This window comes from Danio rerio, chromosome 10 (assembly GCF_052040795.2).
Source record: "Danio rerio strain M-AB ecotype USA chromosome 10, GRCz13ab, whole genome shotgun sequence".
NCBI lineage: Eukaryota > Metazoa > Chordata > Actinopteri > Cypriniformes > Danionidae > Danio > Danio rerio.
In genome coordinates this window covers 34430001-34452821 of record NC_141030.1, presented here as the reverse complement: position 1 = coordinate 34452821, position 22821 = coordinate 34430001, and the positions used below count along the sequence as shown (strand labels likewise).

At 34.9% G+C, this 22821-nt stretch overlaps 1 protein-coding gene and 1 long non-coding RNA gene across 7 annotated transcripts in view; one reads left to right on the top strand and one right to left on the bottom strand.

The window, feature by feature from the left end:
• opcml (opioid binding protein/cell adhesion molecule-like) overlaps positions 1–22821 on the top strand; it is a 375490-nt gene that overhangs the window by 274894 nt on the left and 77775 nt on the right.
• LOC141376410 (uncharacterized) lies at positions 18508–22065 on the bottom strand. The gene is made up of 4 exons (XR_015501297.1): positions 21821–22065; positions 20212–20382; positions 19567–19676; positions 18508–19464 (listed from the first exon to the last, which is right to left on the bottom strand). It is a non-coding gene; the product is annotated as an uncharacterized LOC141376410 (long non-coding RNA).

Genomic DNA, 22821 nt, shown 5'->3' with positions numbered 1-22821 from the left:
AGGCAGAAGTGACAAACTGCAAGCTTTGGATGTTCATGGCTGTTTCTCAAAATGTATTCTTCAGCGATCTTATGTCGTCGTGTTCTTGTGTAACATCATCGCCAACTACCAAAGTTCAGTTCTAAAACTCAAGACTGTAAGAATGGAGGATGCGTGAAAGTTCTCAGATATATTCTTGATATTGAGGACAAATCAATGCAGAATTGACCGCAAAACTCGCTCTAGAAGTCCCAAAAGTCATTGTGGCTAAATAAAGGAGGTGGGAAGTGCAGCATTTTGTATAGATCTATTAATAAAGTTTAGAGATGTAACTTATTTGTCTCAGTACATTCTCTAAATGAGATGGTTCATGAATATCTTAATAAAACCATAAACGCATTAAATGTATTTGCTGAAATTCATATTAAAATCTGTTTTATTTGTACTGTGGAAGGTATATTCGTAAGGTTTTTGTGCATGATATATAATTATCCAGACCATCAGGAAAAATGCAGCATCTCATTTATCAGAGTACGCGTTATGTGTTCTCGTGGTCTCCTGAGTTTGTTTTTCCGAGGTAACTTGGAAGAACAGTCTTCACGAGAACGCAAATCTGTCCTCTGCGTTCTTGGATTTGAGAAACAACCTATGTCAGTTTTATATCTTCTAAACATGAATTGTGTCAAGGGTTTGGAGCACACTAACATTTAGATATGCTTAAAACGAACATACTGATACAGACATTTATTTTAATTTCACAAGAACTTTAAAACATATTTCTTTTGTTGTTGTTGATGCAAATACTAGTGGCCTAACACTTTTGTAGTACTGTAAATCAGTTTCACACATGCATATCACAGAGCAGTGTTAAATGGGTGGCCTATATGCAGAATATGACGTAAAGACCATCTCCTGATTCTTAATAGAAAAAGAGAGAGAGAGCAAACAAGGTCATGGCGGTGTTGATGATGTTAAATGGAGCTCTGTTGTCCTTGTTGTTATAACAACAAAACCATTTTCCTCCAGAATAACAACGAAAACAATTGTGAGTACAAAAACAAAGAAACTGCGAGACGACTCCCAAGACGTCTTTGCACCGAGGATTTGTTCAGACAAACACAAAAGCACAGACTCCAGCAAACACATTTGACTGATGCTTTGATGCCAGATGAAATTACCAATCCTCGCAAAACAAATCTTCATCTAATCTAATGCGAGACGTGTTCTTTTCAGATCTATGCATAGATCTATAATATATTTTTTTACACTTAGTTTCCACATGTCAATGCCAGTTTGCAAGATGCTTCTCCATCTGCTTGAAATGTGACATTTGACGAAGAGAACATGCTGTAAATCAATGGTGTAATATTATCTGGTTTGGCTCCAGGATCGATTGACACAGAAGTTGTTTATCACATGCTGTATTGTACCCCAAAAACGGCTTTAAATGAAACATAGGGCTTTATTTTGTATATCTAATTATAGCACTCCATTATTATTTGCTAAATAAATATTTGATTAAAGATAGTGTTGACCAAAATATGTACATTTGCTGTTAGTTTACTTTTTCTTATGTTATCTGAGATGTAGGTAACTTTTTTTTCCTTAAACAGAACACTTTAGCTGAAAACCTCAATGACTAGCGACACTTAAAGAGTCAAAAACACAGAAACAAATTAATATTTTTTATTTTAATTTCTTTTTTTTTCTTTACAAGTTAACATGTTTCATTAACACCAACAATAAAAGCTACAAATTCCCTTTTTAAATTAATAAGAGACCAGACGTGCATGAAGCGTCAATTGCGAGTGATTTACATGTTAAGTCAATGCAAAGACGTGACTAGACATCCTGCTGCGCGATTTACGTGAATAAGGTGGTGCGAATGACATGATCCATGCAAATGAAAGAATTTAGGAAATCTAAACTTTAGCAGACAATCACCCTGCCTCAACCAATCAGTAGCTTACTCTAGTATGGGCGTGATTATGACGTGTTGTTTGTGTCCCGAGGGGAAATACTCCTGCCGACGCTGGAAAACAGCTCATCAAACTGTGCTCAGCTCAGTCTGAAGCACTGCTGAAAGCTTCCATCATCCATGTACAGTTTCTGGAGGAGTTGAGAAACTCACAGAGCTGAAGCCCCTCTGAAGGGATCAAGTGGACTCAAGACGCAGCGCTAAATGAATTTATGCTATTTTTCTATTTTCAGCCTTCCTAAAGCATGTAAAGCACAGCTACTCTCTCATTAAAATCCATGTTAGCCATTTAGCAATAAGCTAGAGTAAAAAAAATGTTTATGCATCTAATTATGCATGCAATGCTCGATTTGGCGAATAGCTTGATTTGATGAATAGCTTGTCTGGTGTGAACACAGTATTAGAATAAAAAACAAATAACTGATCATTTATCATTAAATTTTTTATTTAATTTATTTATTTTTTGGTCACTTATTTTGATGGTGCGTTTTTTTTTTTTTTTTTTTTACAAATAAGCTGATTAATTTTTGCATACAGTTATTACATCAACATTAAACATTACAAATTCCCTTTTCAAATGAATGACTGTTTATTTAAATGTTCTAATGGCACTTCAAGAGAGAAACACATTAGCATTTCTGATATTTAATCTTTAATTTTATTAATTTAATTTAATTGTATTTTCTACAAGTTAACATGTTTAATTTTTACATACAGCCTTAACATCAGGAATAACAGTTACAAATTCCCTTTTAAAATTAATAAGATTGTTTATTTTATTGTTTAATTATGAGCTTATTAGGACTTATTAATAAATAAGTAATTACTTTAATATTTTTCCTTCCCCTCTTGCTTTTCTTATTCTTCCTGTTCCTTATTTTTCTTTTCTTATTTTTAATTTTTTTTGCGACAACAGTTGATAACTAACTAATACTGCATAAATAACACTAGACCTATTTTTAAAGGTATCTAAAAGTATCACATTCTGCTTCATCAGCTTTCACTATGGCATTAGTAATGACACAAGGGGATTTGATTACTCTCCAAATAGGAGCTTTTGAATTATAAAAGTTCTTTATTATTTACACAAATATTTATGTAAATATTTAAAAAGTTCTTTTAAAATAGACTTTATCCAGTGATATTTGCATTAGTCAGATTTTATTGTAACAATACATTTAATAATAATAATAATAATAATAATATATATATATATAATAATATATATATGTTTCTGAATTTTCCTTTATTATTTACTTAAACACATTTATTTATTTTAAAATATAGTTTGTTTATTTATTAAGTATATTTTGTTGTGACAATATATACAGCAATGTATATATATATATATATATATATATATATATATATATATATATATATATATATATATATATATATATATATATATATATAAATATGTATATATATATTCTTTTTATTTATTTATTTATTTATTTTTAGCTTTATTATTACGTTTTTTCTTTTTTCAGAGCAGATTAAAAAAGAACAGTTCTTCATCCTAGTGTGCCAGGCATAAGTAGTGGAAGAGGCGACACAGCACAGGTAAACAGAGACATGTGCAGGCCACACAGGGAGCCCAAGACTGTCAGCAAGTGAAGAAACAGCGAGCATAAGATGGAAAGTGCGACTCAAGTGGGAAAAGGGGAAAGATGCATACGGCTCAGTGCAGGTAGAGCATGAAAGGTGATGATCACACTCCATATGTTCCATTAGCAGGAGGCGAAGAGGCTCATCGCAAGTTTAATTTGCACCAGAGTTTACACATTGTTAAGAGCATAATTTATTTGAAGCCGAGTAGAGAATAAAACAAACGCTGTGTTTTTGCTGAGAACACCATAGTGGCATTCAATTTATTTAGGTGAATTAGTGCTATTTGTTTTTACTTAAAACTCCAGTATACTCGCAGTGAAGATATTTTCCACTCATCGCTTAGGGCTAAAAAAAAAGTTGTAAATATGCAAGCTGTGATGCACTGTTAATGAAAATCCCATTTCTGGTTTGTTTATATTGATGAAAACTATGTGCTGCACTCGTTTCTTTAACATAAGCTCATTCTGAAAACACAGCCTATATATTTATGTAGATCACGAATTATGTAGCCAGAGCTATTATGGCTGCATTACATCTTTAAAATGAACGCTATGGGGCGGTATTTGCACTTACCTGCATGTGGACGGCTTTTCGCTGTTACCAGTTTGTCCGGTAGCTTAATACGTTTGTCGGCAGACTTGAGACGCAGAGCTGAGTTGACTGTGACGACGGGTTTAAGTTCAGTGAATAATAGTTCCTGAAAGCAGGCAATACAAAAATAAAAGCTTAAAAATATAATGAACATGAAAATAACACAGTGAGAATATGGTAAAATCTGAAAATGTGGTAAAAGGAGGCTTTTCTTTTTCTGGATTGCCTTTTAAAACACTGCGGTTGGGTTTAGGGAAGGGGGTGGGTCAATCTGTGCTTTTTAAAAACACTATTGGTTGGTAACACTATCAGTTAGGGCGTACTCACAACGTGTACAGTTGCCTTGAACCGGGACAAAGCACGATTGTCCCCCCTCCCGTCTGCCCAGACGGCCCGCAATGACATTACATTCGGGCCTGGGCATGCTTACTTCATCGATGATGCACTGGTCAGTAAGCGCTTTCGCTCAGCACAGTGGAGATTTCTCTAGTTATATTGTTTAAGTCGTTTGATATGCAGTGACATGCCGTCAAATATTTTGCCGAACAGATCAGCCAATTTTGACGCTCATAAACAACCATAAAGTCCTCGTGCTGCAGGAATTAGAAGGTTTGTTGAAGGTGCACAGCCGTCATGCTGTGAGGGATTTGCATCTTTAATAAACTACGACAGTTTGCGTTCATTGAACAGCAAGAGCTATTAGTAAATCCATGTAAAACAGTACCTTGAAAGTCACATCTCGCTTTTAGTTTCAGGCTTGGGCGCGTTTTGCACTCACACACAAGCATACCGCGCCAAAGCCCAAGTGAACCACGCTCTGGCACACCTCTTCCAACCGGGCCAGCCAAGTGATCCGTGCCTGAGTCCGATTCAGAGCACTCCCAGTTCTCAAATGATCTGGGAAACGGGCCTGGGCACGGTTCGGATAGCATACTGTGAGTAGGCCATTAGTCGATAGCAGCAGGTGGATTTATGCAAGAATAGCAGCCGTGAATGGCACTCGCGAGAAAAATTTAAGATCTGAAAAATAATACACAGCGACCTTGGTGGATTCGCAAAAACAAAAACTGCAAAAAAAAAAAAAAAAAAAAAAAAAAAACAGATTTCTGGGACTTACTTTGCTCTCTCCATAAATATATATAGGGGTACGTAATCAGAATGAGCCTGGGTTGCTTTTCTCTTAATGACAAAATGAACGAGCAAAGGCAACTGCCTGCCCGCTGTTGGAGTGGAATGGTGATCCTTTTTTTCTCTTTCATATCCCAACAATGTCTATAGTGTTTCAGCATTACACACTTGCACCTCTAATTATAAAGCAGCTCCTCCAGTTCATCCTTATACTTGTTTACTGACCTTGGCAAACCAAACAGAAGAAATGAACCAGAAAAAAGTGTCCATGTCACAGAAGGTGGTACCTCAAAAACCCAACTAAAGAGTGTTTAAAGTGTTTATCAGCCAGTGTAGACCTTGTAAGTTCAATTAGTCAAGCTATTTTGAAAATTTGTATTCTAAATGATCCATTGTTTTTATTTTGTAAAACAATTGTTATGCAGGTAAACCTCACTACTCTTACCTCAAAAGGTGCTCTAGTGACAGACGTTAGAGGCCATGGTCTTTAGCTTTCTTGTTAGAGCAACTGACTCCCATACAATGAACCGCCAGTTCGATCCACGCTCCAACCGGGTTGGGTGCAGTAGGACTGGTGGGTTACATTTAGGGCTTGTCCGGGATGGGATTGAGTTTTAAGGGGGCGAGGGCCTTGGAAGCCAGCTAGCGAAGTGCTATACAGGTAAACCTCACTACTCTGACCTCAAAACGTGCTCTAGGGATAGAGGCCATGGTCATTAGCCTGCTTGTTAGACAACTGACTCCCATACAAAGGATCACTGGTTTGATCCCAGATCAGGTTGTTTGCAGTAGGACTGGTGGGTAACACATAGATGGGGATGGGAGTAAGATTTAGAGTGGTGAGTGTAACAGTGGCCAGCTTGCTGGCAGGTAGGCAGGTAAACCTCACTCCTCTGACCTCAAAAATTGCTTTAGCGACAGACACTAGAGGTCACGGTATTTAGCCTCCTTGTTAGAGCAACTGACTCCCATACAATAAACCTCTAGTTCGATCCCAGCTCAGACCAGGTTGGTTGCAGTAGGACTGGTGGGTTATATTTGGGGGCTCGTCCGGGATGGAAGTGAGGTTTAGATGGGTGAGTGTAAAACAGGCCAGCTAGCAAATTGCTATGCAGGTAAACCTCACTCCTTTGAACTCTAATGATGCTCTAGCGACAGACTTTAGAGGCCATGGTCTTTAGCCTCTTTGTTGGTGCAACCGACTCCCATACAAAGAATCGCTGGTTGGATCCCATCTCAGACCGGGTTGGGTACAGTAGAACTGGTGGGTTTCAGATATATTATCATTATTGGTGTATTAATATTCATATACCATATCTTCATATTCATTTTGAATATATCAGAGTCTTCATGAGTTATTTTGCTTAAGATGTTGCCTATATAGACAGCAAGGCAGCTCTCTAGGTTGAACGTTCATCCTTATCAACGCACCTTTGCTGCTCCATTTCATTAAAGAGATTCAACACGTATTACCTGATGAGCAGGATGTCATATAGTTTATTATGTATCAGAGGGTAAAAGCGTGGCAATTTAATTAGATGTCCCCGTAAACAACAAGCGGGATTACCGTCTCCCGTGTGCTCAAGTGTAATGATGTGTCTCTGTTTTAGATTAGTCTCGAACTTTCTCCTCCAAAGGGAGAGGGATAAGATGGCCTCTCTATTCACTGCACATTTGCGTAATAAGCTTCAGCTCTTGTTACTGGATTGAGGAGTAGCTCTTTCCCTCATTTTAAAGAGCAGTAATGAGCCATTGGAAAGATTCAGGAGGGTTATGAGAATATAAATGGGAGGACAAAACCAGTGCAATTTGCCCGGGTGACACATTTAGCAGAGGCTCTATCACCAGAGGCAGCACGGCAATCCGTTTTTTTTTTTTTTTTCACCTGCTGCGTTCTGTGGGTGCCCTGCCTTCTGCTTTGCTTATTTTAACCCTCCGAAAAGCCATTTGAGAATACAGATTTTGTGGGAGACTGTGGGTGTTTGGACACACGAGGCAGGAAATGTGGACCACAGAGATGTTCTGCTGTCAGAGCTAAAATTGTACCAAAAAGGCTTGGTATTGAAATCTGCATGTTTATATGTTAAAACATCAGAAATTACATACAAAAACATACAAAAGTCTTGTCGTCGATCCCAGCTTTAAGTGCAACAAACAACTTGACATCTAGTTGATCATTTGGAAAAGAGGCAGAATAAATTATCTGTTGAACTGTATCACTGCATCTGTTGAGCCAGTAATCACAAATACTGCAGATGATCTGCTGGAACCTGTGTGGGGCCAATATTCTTAGAGAAATCAGTCAAGTTTGTTGAAGGAAAAATCATGGTTTGGGCTTACATTCAGTATGGGTGTGTGTGAGAGATCTGCGGAGTGAATGGCAACATCTACAGCCTGAGGTATCAAGACATTTGCAAACCACAAAAGAGGCCAAATTTTTCAGCAGGATAGTGCTCCTTCCTATTCTTCAGCCTCTACATCAAAGTTCCTGAAAGCAAAGAAGGTCAAGGTGCTCCAGGATTGGCCAGCCCAGTCACCTGACATGCACATTTTTGAGTATGCCTGGGGTAAGATGAAGAAGGAGGCATTGAAGATGAATCCAAAAATCTTGTCCTACAAGAATGCTTTCTTTGCTTTCTTACTGACCTAATTAAATAATCAAAATCAAGGCATGATCATATTTTATTTTGGTAAAATGAGCATAATCTAGAGGCCTTTGCCTTTCAAGCCACTTCCGATACCAAATGATCAGCTTAGTCAAGTTTTTATTTGTTGTTCCTAAAACATGAATAGGTAGCGAGACTTTTGTCAGATAGTGTACAGTTAATTGTTAAGTAAGGAAAATATTAAAGATCTGATTTATGTTTTGTATGCTCTTAAAAGAGTTATATTTTTGGCATTGATAAGAATTTTGATGAGAAAAAAGTTTTATTTTAAATTAAAAAAAAAAAACAAACTTAAATTGGTAAAGTCACTTTTCAGCATCAAAAGCTGAAAGTAGATCAATGTCACATAAAGCAATACAAAACATGTAAAAGCAATGAAACAAACAAACAATAAAACATATATCACAAAATAAAGAAAACCATTATTTTACATGTTTTTTTACAGTGTGGGGTATTACTGTGAAAGCAGTTTTTGGTTCTTCCTGGTAAAATAGTTCAAATAGTTTTTTTTTTGTTTTTTTTTTTTACATTTTTATAACTTGATTTATCCACAATAGCATGTATGCACTGTCCAAAAAGGAACAGGGATAGAGAACAACAACAGCACTACTAAAGAAGGCAATAAAAACATCAAGAAATGCAGGAAAGGTGTCATATTCTGCCAGAGATGACAAATATTTTCCTGTTTCTGCTAAATAATTCCGGAAAATCAATCTTATTTGTAGCATATCGGAAATTCAGAATACCTTTCGGTTGTTAGAAGTTTTAACTCTTATCTAGTGGTAAATTATCGTAGTTAGGTGGCCTTTTTTTTTTTTTTTTTTTTTTTTTTACAAATCTGTCATGTAAATTTGCTAAACTCTTTCTTTACTTCTGTTTTTTAAGCTTAAGCTTTTAACATTGTTTCATTCATTTTGTTCCCTAGTAAAAAGACATTCTCAATGTCATCTGTCAATCTTTCATTAAAGTCTTTCATTTCACTATTATGAGAGAAGAATCGCAAGTCATTTTAGCAGCTCGGTTTCAGTAATAGCTGTTTTTGGACAAAGGAGGAAATTTGTAGTTGTGAGAATGGCAGGGTTTTTTATATAGTACAATGGCCTCTGTAATAAAAAGATTAAGGGAAATTAGATTTTTTTATTCGTTATGCTTTTAAACTGTAAACCTGTGTTGTGCAGCACAAAAAAATAAATAAATTAATTGTTCACCTTTAATTGATGACATTTTTAATGACTGCAATTAATGTTTTTATGTCCAGCATTTATAACAAATTTGTGTAAAATCGTGAAGCTTAATCAATCACACATTTCCCATTAATGAATGTTAATCAGTGTTTTAACTTAATATCTAACAATGAACAGTTCATTTTTACAATATGTATTAACCTTTGTCATTTTCATGTTAACTTAGTTTCATTAAATAATGTTAACTGGTGAAGCTTTTCATTTAATGTGTTATTAAATGGTTAATTCAATTAAAGTAATATCAAAAATAAATTTAGACTTTTTTTTAGCACAATTAATAGGCCTGTCACTATATCAAATTTTTGTTGTATTATATATTGCACCAAAAGATATTGCGATAAACAACATCCTTGTCCTTTTAAGACTGGCAAAATATTAGCATCATAATGCAAATACACTCTTCCAAAGAACACATAATATTTTATTCTTAAGAATACCTAATTTAATTATAGTAATTTTAACAATTTATTAATTAGTCATTATAATCAGAATGTGCAAACATGTATCTCAAAATAAGTAATAATAAATGCTAAGTGCAAGGTAACCGTAAGTAACCGAGGCTGCGATATCTGCTACTAGATCAAATGTCAGTTGTCAGGCACCCACATAAAAAATACACCATAGTAATTTACAGTAAGTACTATAGTGTTTTCTTTTATTTTAAACACACTAACACTGACACCTCCAATAGAGATGAAGAGGTTGCTCAGTCAGGTAAAATGTTGCTAGAACTGTTTTTTTTTTGTGTGTGTGTGTGTGTGTGTGTGTGTGTGTGTGTGTGTGTGTGTGTGTGTGTGTGTGTGTGTGTGTGTGTGTGTGTGTGTGTGTGTGTGTGTGTGTGTGTGTGTGTGTGTGTGTGTGTGTGTGTGTGTGTGTGTGTGTGTGTGTGTGTGTGTGGGCAGACTAAAATAATTGAGGTCATGTGCTTGTGTTGTGCGATAAGTCGATATATTGATTAGTGTGACAGGCCTATCCATTAATGCTAGTTAGTGCATCATTGAGTAATATTTTTTTATGCGGTATTGGTGTAAATGTTAATAAATGCAACAGCTCATTGTTGGCGCTATGTCCGTAACTGGATATTGGCATGTAAACATGTTCAGGTCTGGATTGCTATTAAAAATGTAAATTTTAAGGCGGATCGGACAATGCATGCCTGAGTTATAACGACTTGCTATTTCATGGCGAATCGTCAAAGTTTAAGAGGCCGCCACGGACTCCCCCTTCAACGAAAACTCTAGATCTTCACATATTAACGTCGCCAAGGCCTTTAGATGACAGTACCCAATTCTGGTGTTGATCTGATAAAATCCCTAGGAGGTGTTTGTTAAAATACAACCCCTGGAAATAGCAAAAACTGCACTTTTTCTGCAGAGGATTTTAAAAATATCCGACTTCCTGTTGGGTTTGAGATTTTGCTCCAAGAGACTTTTTTGTAGGTTTTGGCAAGTTAGATGTGTGCCAAATTTCGCACATGTGCGTGAAACAGCTCGGGAGCCAGTCTGTCAAATTTCCATAGGTGGCGCTGTCGAGTCAGTCTGCCACACTTACTTCCAAAACCTCATTTTCGCCACTTCTGGGGCAAGTGCAAAGTTTCGTGAGTTTTTAAGCATGTTTAGACCCTCAAGATTGCAATTTATTCTAGAAAAGAAGAAACTGAGCAATTCCAATAGGGCCTATGCACCTTTTCGGTGCTCAATGCCTAATTAAAATAATGCTTTTATATTTAATATTAGTCTTCATGATGAATGCCATTACTAAGAATTCTGTCTTCAACATTTTTGCCTCTGACACAAAACACTCAAGCAAGACTCTGCTTTTCTCCGGGATCTTTTAAAGAATAAAGTCTGTTATGGCAATCAGTTTCGACATAGCTCAGTATTCCCTAAATGACACGGCCTACATCCGTGGAGGATCCATTGGTCAAAAAGCTGTCAATCATCAAATTGCAATATGTATTGGAATCATTTTTTTTTTTTAATCCGTCACTATGGAATGACAGCGTCAATCATTTTAGACCATGCTGTAAAACTGCAGAGATGAAAATATCACTGAAAGCCTCCGTCTCCATGTCTGAGAGATTGCAATGTCAAGCTGCTGACGCCTGTGGGTTTTACATGTTGTCAGGAATGTTTCAAAGCATTTAGCAAATCATTCACCTTCGTCTTATGCATGAGGGAAGCTTTTAATAGATCTCTTAGGAAAAAGCGAGACAGTCAGAGATGCATGTCATTTCATTTGAAAAAGAAAGAAAGAAAGAAAGAAAGAAAAAGCTCCTTTTTGTGTGTGAGCAGAAAAGCATTGTTTTTGTATGTGTCTTTTTAAATACAAATGAGCTGCTGCTTTTCAAATCAGGGAAGACTGTTTACTTACACACTATTCTGTTACTCCAGAAACAACAAAACAAGCAAATGTCACAAATGGCCTGTAATGAATTAAAATATTACATGCCCAAACCAGAGTCAGACAATGATAGATTGAACCAGGACATTTCTGAAGGGCTAATGTAAACATTTGTGTAGCTTTTGAGGAATGAAGTTGATTACAGTCATTGGCTAGCATGTTGCATTATTACATTATAAAATAACGATAGCACTGGAACATTCAGAAAGGAAACTTGGAATCTATCTAAAAATATGAAGTGTTTTGGATATGAATAGTGTTGGTCTCGACTGAAGCTGCAAAAAATGTTCAAGAAATCCATTCTGCATCAATTTTGGGATTTTCAAAATGCATCGCAATTCTCTTGTGAATTGATTCTGAGCTTAGTTTTCAACAGCAAGTGGCGCTCTAGTCTAGTTTTTAACAGGACACACAAATGTTAGTGCGTTCAACCAAGTCATGTAAATTGACTTTAATGTCACACGATTAATGGAAACATTGTAATTTGCTTAGCTACATTTAAATAATTATTTTAGATGATGTTTGTATAGAAGTGTTGATTTAAGAGAGAATAGCAATGCATTCATAAAATCTCAGAATCTATGCAGAATTGATTTCTCAAACGATTATTTGCCATAGCTCTGGTATTGATTCATCTTTCAGAAATAGTGTTGAATTAAACCATGCTGGTGAAGCAGTGCATAAAATATATGCTTCAGTTATGCTGTGGGTGAAAACATGCAGATTAAAAAGCTGAAAATACCATTTTCGGTTTGTGGCTGTAAGAGAAAAATGGATGAAAATATGAGCAGAAAAAATGTCTATGGCGAAGGCGGTTTGATCTGGCAACCAAAGTGCAAAAGCAGAGCACACTTTCGACAGGCTTACATGCACACCATGGTCAAAGTTCAAAATATTCTCAACATTCCTCTCTGCGGATATTGTGCTAATGTACATTTGTAGAGCAACCAACTCTTATGCAAAGAATTGCCAGTTTAATCCCAGCTTGTAGTGTGTGAGTGGGTGGTGTAAGACCAGTGGTTGATATTGGTGCCGTGACCAGGATGGCAGTGAGGTTTAGGGTGGTTAGTGAAATGGAGGGCAGCTAGTGAATTTCTGTACAGGTAAACTTTTAGCCTCCTTGTTGGAGCAACAGACTCCCATGCAAAGAATCGCCGGTTTGATTCCTGCTTGGACTGTGTAAGTGGGTGGTGTAAGACCAGCCCTTGATATTGGTGCCATGACCCGGATGGCAGTGAGGTTTAGGGGGGTTAGTAAAATGGAGGGCAGCTATAGTGAAGTAAGGTAAACTTTAAGCTTTCTTATTAGAGCAACTGACTAGTATACAAAGAATCGCTGGTTAGATCTTAGCTTGGAGCGAGTGGGTGGTGTAAGACCAGTGTGATATTAGTGCTGTGACACAGATGGCAGTGAGGTTTAGGGTGGTTAGTGAAATGGCGGCCAGCTAGTGAATTGCTTTGCAGGTAAACCTTTACCCTCGTCATAAGAGCAACTGACTCCAATGCAAAGAAACGCTGGTTCGGTCCCAGCTTGGAGTAAGTTGGTGGTGTAAGACCAGCGGTCAACATTGGCGCCGTGACCCGGATGCCAGTGAGGTTTAGGGTAGTAGCAGTAAACAGTCAACTCAAATATCTAGTGCTTTTTCCTTCTGCTTTCAATACTCTGCTGTCATGGCAATGCAGTTAAAATGATCAGTGTGTTCATTGATTTGTATAGTTTCTTCAACCAGTGTTATATAAGTTATTAAAATTTAATAAATAACTTCACATTATTTAATAAAATAATAAATGCTTATTACAGAGCATTTTCAGTTTAGATTTTTTGGCTAAGTGCATCCAGAATTTGCAGTTTGGCTAACAAAAAGTTCATTTTGATGCATCCCTACAGGTAATGTGTAATAAGGTCATCAAAAGAGAAGCAACATTGATTATCATTTTTTCCCCTACATGTTTGCAGAGAAAGCCTCACCAGAGCAAAGCTACTGGGTTTTTTTCTTTGGTAGATGCATCAGGGAACCAGTTATACCATTTAAGCAAAGAAAAAGTCCAATTTACATGATATACCCCCTTTAAATGTTCCATTAGATGGTCTATGAAGAAGAAATCAACTAAATCACATTTCGAACAACATGCTTTGCATGTTCTGTTAGCCTGCATAGATGTATTTATTATTTTAACATTACTGGTTTGTTCTTAGCCCAATGGGGAAATCAAACAACTAGGGTGTTTTGATATAACACATGCTGAGTGAACATTATGGTGTTTTGTGCTATGATTGCCTCTTCACTCCTTTCTAATAACAATACTAATGAGTCACATTGTGCCATCAGAGCAAGCTACAGGTCTCTCTCCCCTGAAGAGAAGGAGAAAAAGCAGCTCGTTCAGCCGCTTTCCGTTATTACAGTTATGGAGAAAGCAATCCCATCTCTATCACAGCTGTCTGGCACAGCCGCCGATGAAAACCGCTCACAACGCTAACAATGACATTGTTCAAAAGCAGGATCAACTGGCCCTCATTAGCGTCACTATTATTGTTTTTGGCATGAAGTCCGTCCAGTTTGTAGCCTGTTGTGGTCATGAACTGTCTGTTTGGAGAGGGAATGTTTATCTGACCAATCTCAGCTCTACTGAATTCATACTAATATTGAAAGACTATCACAGAATACAATACTAATGCTTTCACATTGGTAAAAACAAATATCTGGTCTATTCCCCCTATTTTAAAATGCATTCTCTGATTTCATTTTTCCCAGGAATATAGTTTTAAAATGTATATTCTGGTTTAATATATGGTTTTGAATAAATCACAAGCATGTCTGATTATTTAAATTAACATTAGCAACTAAATAAATGTTATTGAAAATTGTGAAAATAATAATTATAGTTAATTTAAATGACTTTTGCTGTTACTTTATTTGTTTTTTTTAACATTTACTAATATGTAAAAAAAAAAAAAGCATCAAGGTTATATCTATATAGTTTGTTGTATGAAGGTGTTCATTCATTTGATAATCTTTTTCAGAAACACATTAGCAATATTTTATTACATTAAAGGGTAAGTGAAGCACTCGGTCAAGTTTACATTATTATTGTACACTGGATTCCACTTTAATAAAAATATATTTATCAAACTCGAATAATGTAACCATTTAGAAGAAAACGACATGTTTAACTATAGCTTTTAGACATAGGGCACCGCCAACTTGGAATGTCGCTGTGTCTGACGTCACTGGGTTGGTTCCGTTCCCTCAGCTGAACAGATGTAGAAGTAAAGGACCGATCAAGGAAATTGAAAAGTCTAATTTAACACAATGCATGAAGTTGTGGATTGCAGAGCTGTTGCAAATGCAAGCATCAAAGTTGTGTATAATATATACAAAAACATTTATAAGTTTTCTATTTTTCTTTGTTTAAATACCTTTTATGTGATGCACTTTCATCCACTCTCTCACGCTGCTCCAGCACTGCCTGATGAGGGGATTTCCATTCTGACTAATGCAACGATTAACGTGTTACTGAGTCAAGTCTTTGTGGATTGTCAAGACATTTCCTTTTCAAGTCGATCAATTCGATCTCTCAACATGTGAAGGATGTAAAAACTGCCATGTGAAAAACTGCGCTGATCTTAGTTTGGTTTGAACACGAAAATAGTAATTAAGAAGATTGATACAGAGAGTAGACCAAAGTGCAACAAATGATCAGTAATTAAAAGGGGAAAAAAGAAAAATAGAATATCTATCTATCTTTCTATCTATCTATCTATCTATCTATCTATCTATCTATCTATCTATCTATCTATCTATCTATCTATCTATCTATCTATCTATCTATCTATCTATCTATCTATCTATCTATCTATCTATCTATCTATCTATCTATCTATCTATCTATCTATCTATCTATCTATCTATATATATATATATATATATATATATATATATATATATATATATATATATATATATATATATATAATGTCCATACATTCACAACTCAACGCATTGAGTTAAATTAGGTTGTCTAGTGTCTGCGTTCGGTCCTGTACCTGTAATGTGTCTGTTCAGCTGATGAAAGAATATTCCAAGATGGTGGCGCCCTAGGTCTAAAAGCTGTAGTAAAACATGCGATTTAAATGGTTACATCAATCAAGTTTGCTATACATATTTTAATTAATGTGGAAATCAATATACAAAATACTGTAAACTTGACTGTGTGCTTCACTTCCCCTTTTAGGCAAGGCAAGGCAGATTTATTTATTTATTTTTTTTACACAACCGTAGTTGATCCAAAGTGCTTTACAATAAAATTAAATATTAATTAAATAAAAAATAGAATAATACTTGTATTAGAAATATAAGAAAATGAACACAATATATGTAATAACTGAAATACACATATAAAAAGTTTATTAAAGTTTAGTAAATATAGGAAGATGACCAAAACATTGGAATATGTTATAATTTAATTTTAATTTTTAATTTAATTTAATTTTATTTTATTTTATTTTATTTTATTTTATTTTATTTTATTTTATTTTATTATTTTACTTTATTTATTTTTTATTTAATGAGCTAAATTATTATTGTAATAAACATGTACTACCTAAAACTGATTATTAAAAACATTATTTTATTTTCATGCAAAACACAAAGTATTCACTTGTGCACTTTTTATGTTACAAAATGTGTGGATTTATAGTGTTTTTAACTCAACACTCCCTTGTTGCCTTTTTTTTTAATGGCTGCTGCTTTTCTTGTCCCTTGTTGCAGTTTTCTATATATTATGCTTCGGCTTCCAGCATTGCATCAGGAGGCAGCTCTTTTTCTCCTCATTTTAAAGAGCAGTAATGAGCCATTGGAAAGATTCAGTAGGGTTATGAGAATATAAATGCGGAGACGAAGCCAGTGCAATTTGCCCGGGTGAAACATTAGCGGCAGCTCCATCACCAGAGGCAGCTCACGAATGAGTTTTTCTCCCACCCATTTCTGTGGGTTTTCTGCCTTCTGCAGTTATTTTAGTCCAATGTATGTCCAATTAAAAATACAGGTATGGCTTCGAGAGGGTGCAGATTTGTGCACATGAGACGCTTCAGCCTAGTGTTGTCAAAACTAACGTTATTTCAATATGCTTCGAGATTGAAATGTTTGAAATGATGCAGTAACACCTTTCGGAAAAAATAATAACTGCCACTCTTTCTCTGACTGTGAATTTCGAACTGTTGAAGGATATGATATATAATCTGTCTCACTCCAGATTCACTTTATTCATTTATCTTGAATTTTTACAGTTGATACAGCAAACTCTGTGTGTTTAAGGTTTTATCAGATTAAAGAAAAATTGCACTGTAAAAAATAACATGACAAAAAGTCATGACAGCTTATTTTAATATATGCAAAACAATTACTTTTGATGCTTGTTCAGACTACTCATTTAAAATGAGCTGAATCCATACAATTATTATGATTTTTGTGACAACCTAATTAGTTTGTTTAAAAAATGATTTAGTTAACTTATTTGAAAAAAATAAAAAGCTGAACTGAAACAAAATGATTAGCCTAAAATAAAATAGTTTTATTATAATGATAAATATTTTTTTACAATGATATTATCACGATTATAATCATAATAAATGGAAAAGTTAAATATAATCAACATAGAAAATGTAAATGAAAACATAAATGAAAAAGCTTATTTATTGGCTGTCTTAGCCCTATCACTTTAAAATAACAAACACTGTTCATCTCTCTATATTTAGGCTAAAACAGCTTTATTTATTATTTATTTATTTATTTAATTGTTTGTTTATTTGTTTGTTTGTTTGTTTGTTTGCTCATTCATTTGTTTGTTTGTTCGTTCATTTATTTATTTCTTTCTTTATTTATTTATTTATTTATTTATTTATTTATTTATTTATTTATTTATTAAATTTATTTATTTATTTATGTTTTGGTTGTTTTTAATTTTTTTGTTTCAATTTCCAAAATGTATCTTCAGTGGACTCAAGTTTCCAATAACAAAGCTTGTTAACAAGCTTTTAATGATTGATGAAGGAATTAGAATGCTTTGTTTTGTGATTTCATCTTCATTTACAAGTAGCAGGGTATTTTCGTGCCCCTTGGTGTCATAGTTGCAAACTGCTGTTACATCATTTTTTAATGGTCATATTGAACTGTCACCCACTGTATGTTGGGGCAAAATGAATGAATTGTGTGGAACCCAGCATTTTCAAAGTGTAGGTTAATCAGGTTTCAACTGCATTTTTTAGGTTACACAAAGTTTAGCTAAATATGTTTAGCTAGTTTGATAAAAGTAAGTTGAGAAGACTAAAAAAGACGTTAAGTTGTGTACTAAAAAAATTAAGGCAGCAACTATTTTCCACAGTGCACAAAATGCTAAAGAAGATTCAATACCTTTACTTTGTTCCTTTCTTTTTCTCTCTGCACAAATGCTGATTTCTCTTTTGCATGTTATTTTATTAAATCAGTAGACTAAATATTTATCAAAAAATGGAAAATGCCTGGCTTTAACTTTACACTTAAACTTTCACTAGGTACAGTTGAACCGTGCTGAAGCGTGCTTACCTGCCTCCCCTCTTCCCCAATGCCCTGCACTCACACTGCGTTTTACCTTCCGAAACCGGAGCATGCTCACATCATCGATGATGTGACCGTTCAGTTTAACAGGAAGAGAAGCGCTCTCGCTCAGCACAGTGGACATTGCTTTAGTTTTAGCGTTTTGTATTAGTTTTAGTCATTTGGGATGCCGTGACATGCAGTCAAATATTTTGCTGAACAGATCCACCACTTTAGACGCTCATAGTAAATTATTGTAAAAGTCATCGTACTGCACATGTTAGAAGGTTTGCTGATGGCATAGCTGACATGCAGCAAGAAGTTTGTATTTTTGGTAAACAGTTCATGTTTATTGAAAAGTACAATTAATGAATACATTTCTATGAAGCAGTCCCTTAAAAGTGACGTTGCGTCATCAGTTTTGGGCTCAGGTGTGTTTTGCACACACATTACAAGCGTAACGAGCCAAAGCCCAACCGAACAGCTTTTTTTTCACACCTCTTCCAATTGTGCCTGGGCCCGAGTCAGAGCACTCACCGTTGTCAAACAAAACAGGAAATGCAATTCGAATAGCCTAGTGAGTAAACCCTTAAAATAAAAGTACAATTAGGGGGAAAAAAATCTTAATGTTATTGCAGTTATTAACAATAATTAATGACATATTATAAAATCATAGTTAGACTGACCTATAGAATGCTACACTTTATTTGTCTTTTTATTTATTCTCTTGTTTTTATTTGTGTTATTTGCCTTTTTCATTATTACTGACTGTTCACTTGTCCTTAATAATGTTTTAATAGCTTTATATAATTTAGGATTGTTTATTCTATAATACCAAAAATGGAACTAACATCTGTGCAATTTATTACAATTCACAAAGCATAATTACCGGAAACTTAGAAAAAATCTGTTTTCAGCCAGGCCATTAAACAATGTAGTAGGGCCTAACTGCATAAGTGCTCTAAAAAATAAATATAATAATAAAAGTTGGCAACATAATGGCTCAATGGTTACTTCTCTTGTCTTACAGCAAGAAGTTTGCTGATTCAAGCATGTTGTCCCCGTGTTTGTGTGAGTTTCCTCTGGGTGCTCCATTTTCCCCCACTGTCCAAAGACATGCGCTATGGGTGAATTGGGTAAACTAAATTGGCCGTAGTGTACGAGTGTGAATGTGAGAGTGTATGGTTTCCTGCTGGGTTGTGGCTGGAAAGGCACCTTTGTGTAAAACATATGCTTGAATAGTTGGTGGTTCATCTCGCTGTGGCGATTCCTGATAAATAAGGAAATAAGCTGAAGGAAATTTAATGAATGATTAAATGAATGAATGAATGAATAAAAAGCTGATTCAGCTTAAAATATTTTGTAGCCTTTTTGCCTTAAAGGGCCATAAACCCTCTTGTTTCAGCAGGGTGTTTTCACACCTCTACTTTGGAAAAAGTCAGGAAAGTGGGCGTGTCCAGCTCTGTTTAGCGGGGAATGTTGGAGGAGCAAGAGAGAGGGTTCTGTAAAAAAAAATATGCATAAACATGGGAGTGTAGATATGGGCAGGCGCTGATTTTCAGAGTCAAAACGAGCACACACACACACACACACACACACACACACACACACACACACACACACACACACACACACACACACACTCACACACACTCACACACACGACAGTGACTGTGTTTACTTGGACATCAGTAATCGAATTATTTGATAAATTATTAAATGGTGGACTTTAACTGCAGTTTGGCTCTTTCATTCAGGGAATTCATTCATGCCCCTCGTGAAAAACGAGATATTGGATTTGAGGAACAATATTTGATACCACACAGCGAATGAGAGAAAAAAAACCTCTGCATTTCCCAGAAACTTAGATGCTCTCGACAGGTAGCATCAGAAAGCCGTGTGTGTTATTCCTGTAAATCCTACATGACGATAAGTTTGATTGTGGTGCTAACATGTTTACACTCGGTGTAAATAGTTTGTTCGATACAAACTAACTTTGCCATCTGAATAAACAAAGACCACTGGTCGCTCATTTACCAAATCTGTAAAGTCAATCAACAGCAACTAGAGCTGCGTCTTTATTAAGAGACGAGCAGCAAATCCGGATCTCACCATTTCCAGATGAGAAAAGCTCTCTGGTAAACAATGTTCCTTAGACACATATTGTTGTCGAGCGTTGCGTGCACTGTAATCCACACGTTAATCCAGCTGTGCTCTCATAGAGAGAAAATGAAAACAAAACCTTCACTACAGCAACACTATAAAAGCAACACTGCACGCTTGTTTTGGCAACACAACGTGTTGTGTCTCTGCTGTCTGAACACTGTAACAATAATGAATATTAATTAAGTTGCACAATAGAGCGCGCCGATTGGGTTGAACCAAGCCTTTCTCATGTATTAATGCAGCACACTCAGAGCTGTAATAAGGCACTCCCAGTTACAGACGTCCAGTCTATACGCTGAAATACACGCTAAGATCTCATGGCCATGACGCAGCTTCAAAAATTCATTTCAAACCGCAAGTACAAATTTGCTCGAAATAATGCAAAAACAACCAATTTTCACTTTTTAGTGACATATATGTCTAAATAGTGTTTTTAGCAGCATGGGACACATATATGACTGTCAACAGCACAGAAAGTGTGTTTTGGTGTTTCTTGACCCTTTAAGATATGTTGTTAAGTGTGTAAAGGATTATTGACTCATAGTTACTTAACATAGTTGTGGTAAGTAATATTTAAAAGAGCACTATCAGGCTAGCTGTACTTTTACTCAAGTGTCTAATTTGTGTTCTTCGTCCTCCACTGGTCTGCTGTAGGCAGTGAAATAATTGATATGATTCAGCATAGTGATATGAAACTCTAATGCCACCAAAACAACTTTAATGTAGTCTAGAACTACTTTAGCTGTGTGTTTATCTTATAATAATTGCATCTTAGAATGTTTATCAGCCTATCAGAATTAGAAATTCAACAGCCCTGCAGTATATAATAGTTTTAATTAACGTCACAATATTTTTAGGACTTTTTTTGTTTTGTTTTATTTATTTATTTATTTATTTATTTATTTATTTATTTATTTATTTATTCATTCATTCATTCATTCATTCATTCATTCATTCATTCATTCATTTATTCATTTATTTATTTATTTATTTATTGTTAATTATTGTAAATTTTTTTATATTTTTATTTTTTATATTTTTATTTCTATTTCATTTTTAACTTACTTTAATTTAATTTTATTTAATTTTATGATTTTTTATTTCATTTTATTTAGTTCATTTTATTTGTATTTTTATTGAATTTAATTTATTTATTTTATTGTTTTATTTTATTTGATTTTTTTGTTATGTTAGACTAATACATATCTTGCTTGTATTATTATTATTCAAATATACAGTGATTGCTTTTAAGTTAGCATTGTTTTTATATATAGTTATGAAATATTTTCCATATTGTATGCTTCAGTTTTCCTCAGTGTCACACAATACCACTTTTGTTTAGGAGAAGTAATACAGCACCTTCAGTTTAACATTCATTTTGAATTGCTCAAGTCCCATGTTTAGAAATTAAATGCAGATTTGTTAACTAAAAATGACTGTAGCATTATTGTTTTATTCTGAAAAAGTAATTAAATGTTACCTTAATATCCAACATATCATACTGAAGTTTCAAATTCCAGTATCATAGCAGCTCTCCTTGTCACTTGGCTGAGCGGTGATGGATGGATTTCCAGCGGTTTACCCCCGAACACACACACGCGCGCGCTCATGTGGGGAGTTACATAACCCGGCTCGTGTGTCTGTTCGGGAAATGTTAGCATAGTCTTTGTGGCTGTTCGCGCTCTGAACTCTGTCCTCTCTCTTATCTGAGGTCTGTTTGAAACTGTGGCCTGAATTTGGGATTCATGGTTGGAAAGCTGAAGCCATCAATTATAGATGGAGATACAGGGATGAAACAATGGCTTTGATGGGATGGAGAGAAGTGCTGAGAACACAGGGAATGTGGGATTGGTGACGCGTCTCTGGATGAAATATTGAGCAGAGAGAAGTGAAGGCTCTCCTGCACAGCTTTGGATATGATCGTGCTCTATGGAATACTGTATATAAAGGTTTACTTTCCCCTTCACAAGAACTGTCCACAAGCACAGGGAGTCTAACTAAACACAGACACACATCATGTTTTCAGGGGCTGTTTATTTCATTTGAGTTAATCTCTGTGAGGTACACAAATGTTGAGTGGGATTGTTTGTCCTTTATTTGTGCAAATAAATGAGGTCATATTTGAATTTATATTGACTTGAACTTACTGTAGATTTTTATTCTCACACTAAACATCTGCTTTAAGAAATTAGTTAATGCTAGCAAGTTAATAGCTATATTCATGAAACTTTAAGTAAATTATTATTTTTTTAATAGAATTCAATAGTACTATTTTATTTATAAAATAAAAAAATGAATATTTAATCTTTATTAATTATCTTTATTTAATGTTTTCCTAACTTAATATTGATAATTATATGAAATATGAAATTTTTTTTTTTTTTTTGAATGGACAGTTAAACAATACACATTTGTTTTATTCCTAAAACTTATTTTATTTTATTTTATTTTATTTTATTTTATTTTATTTTATTTTATTTT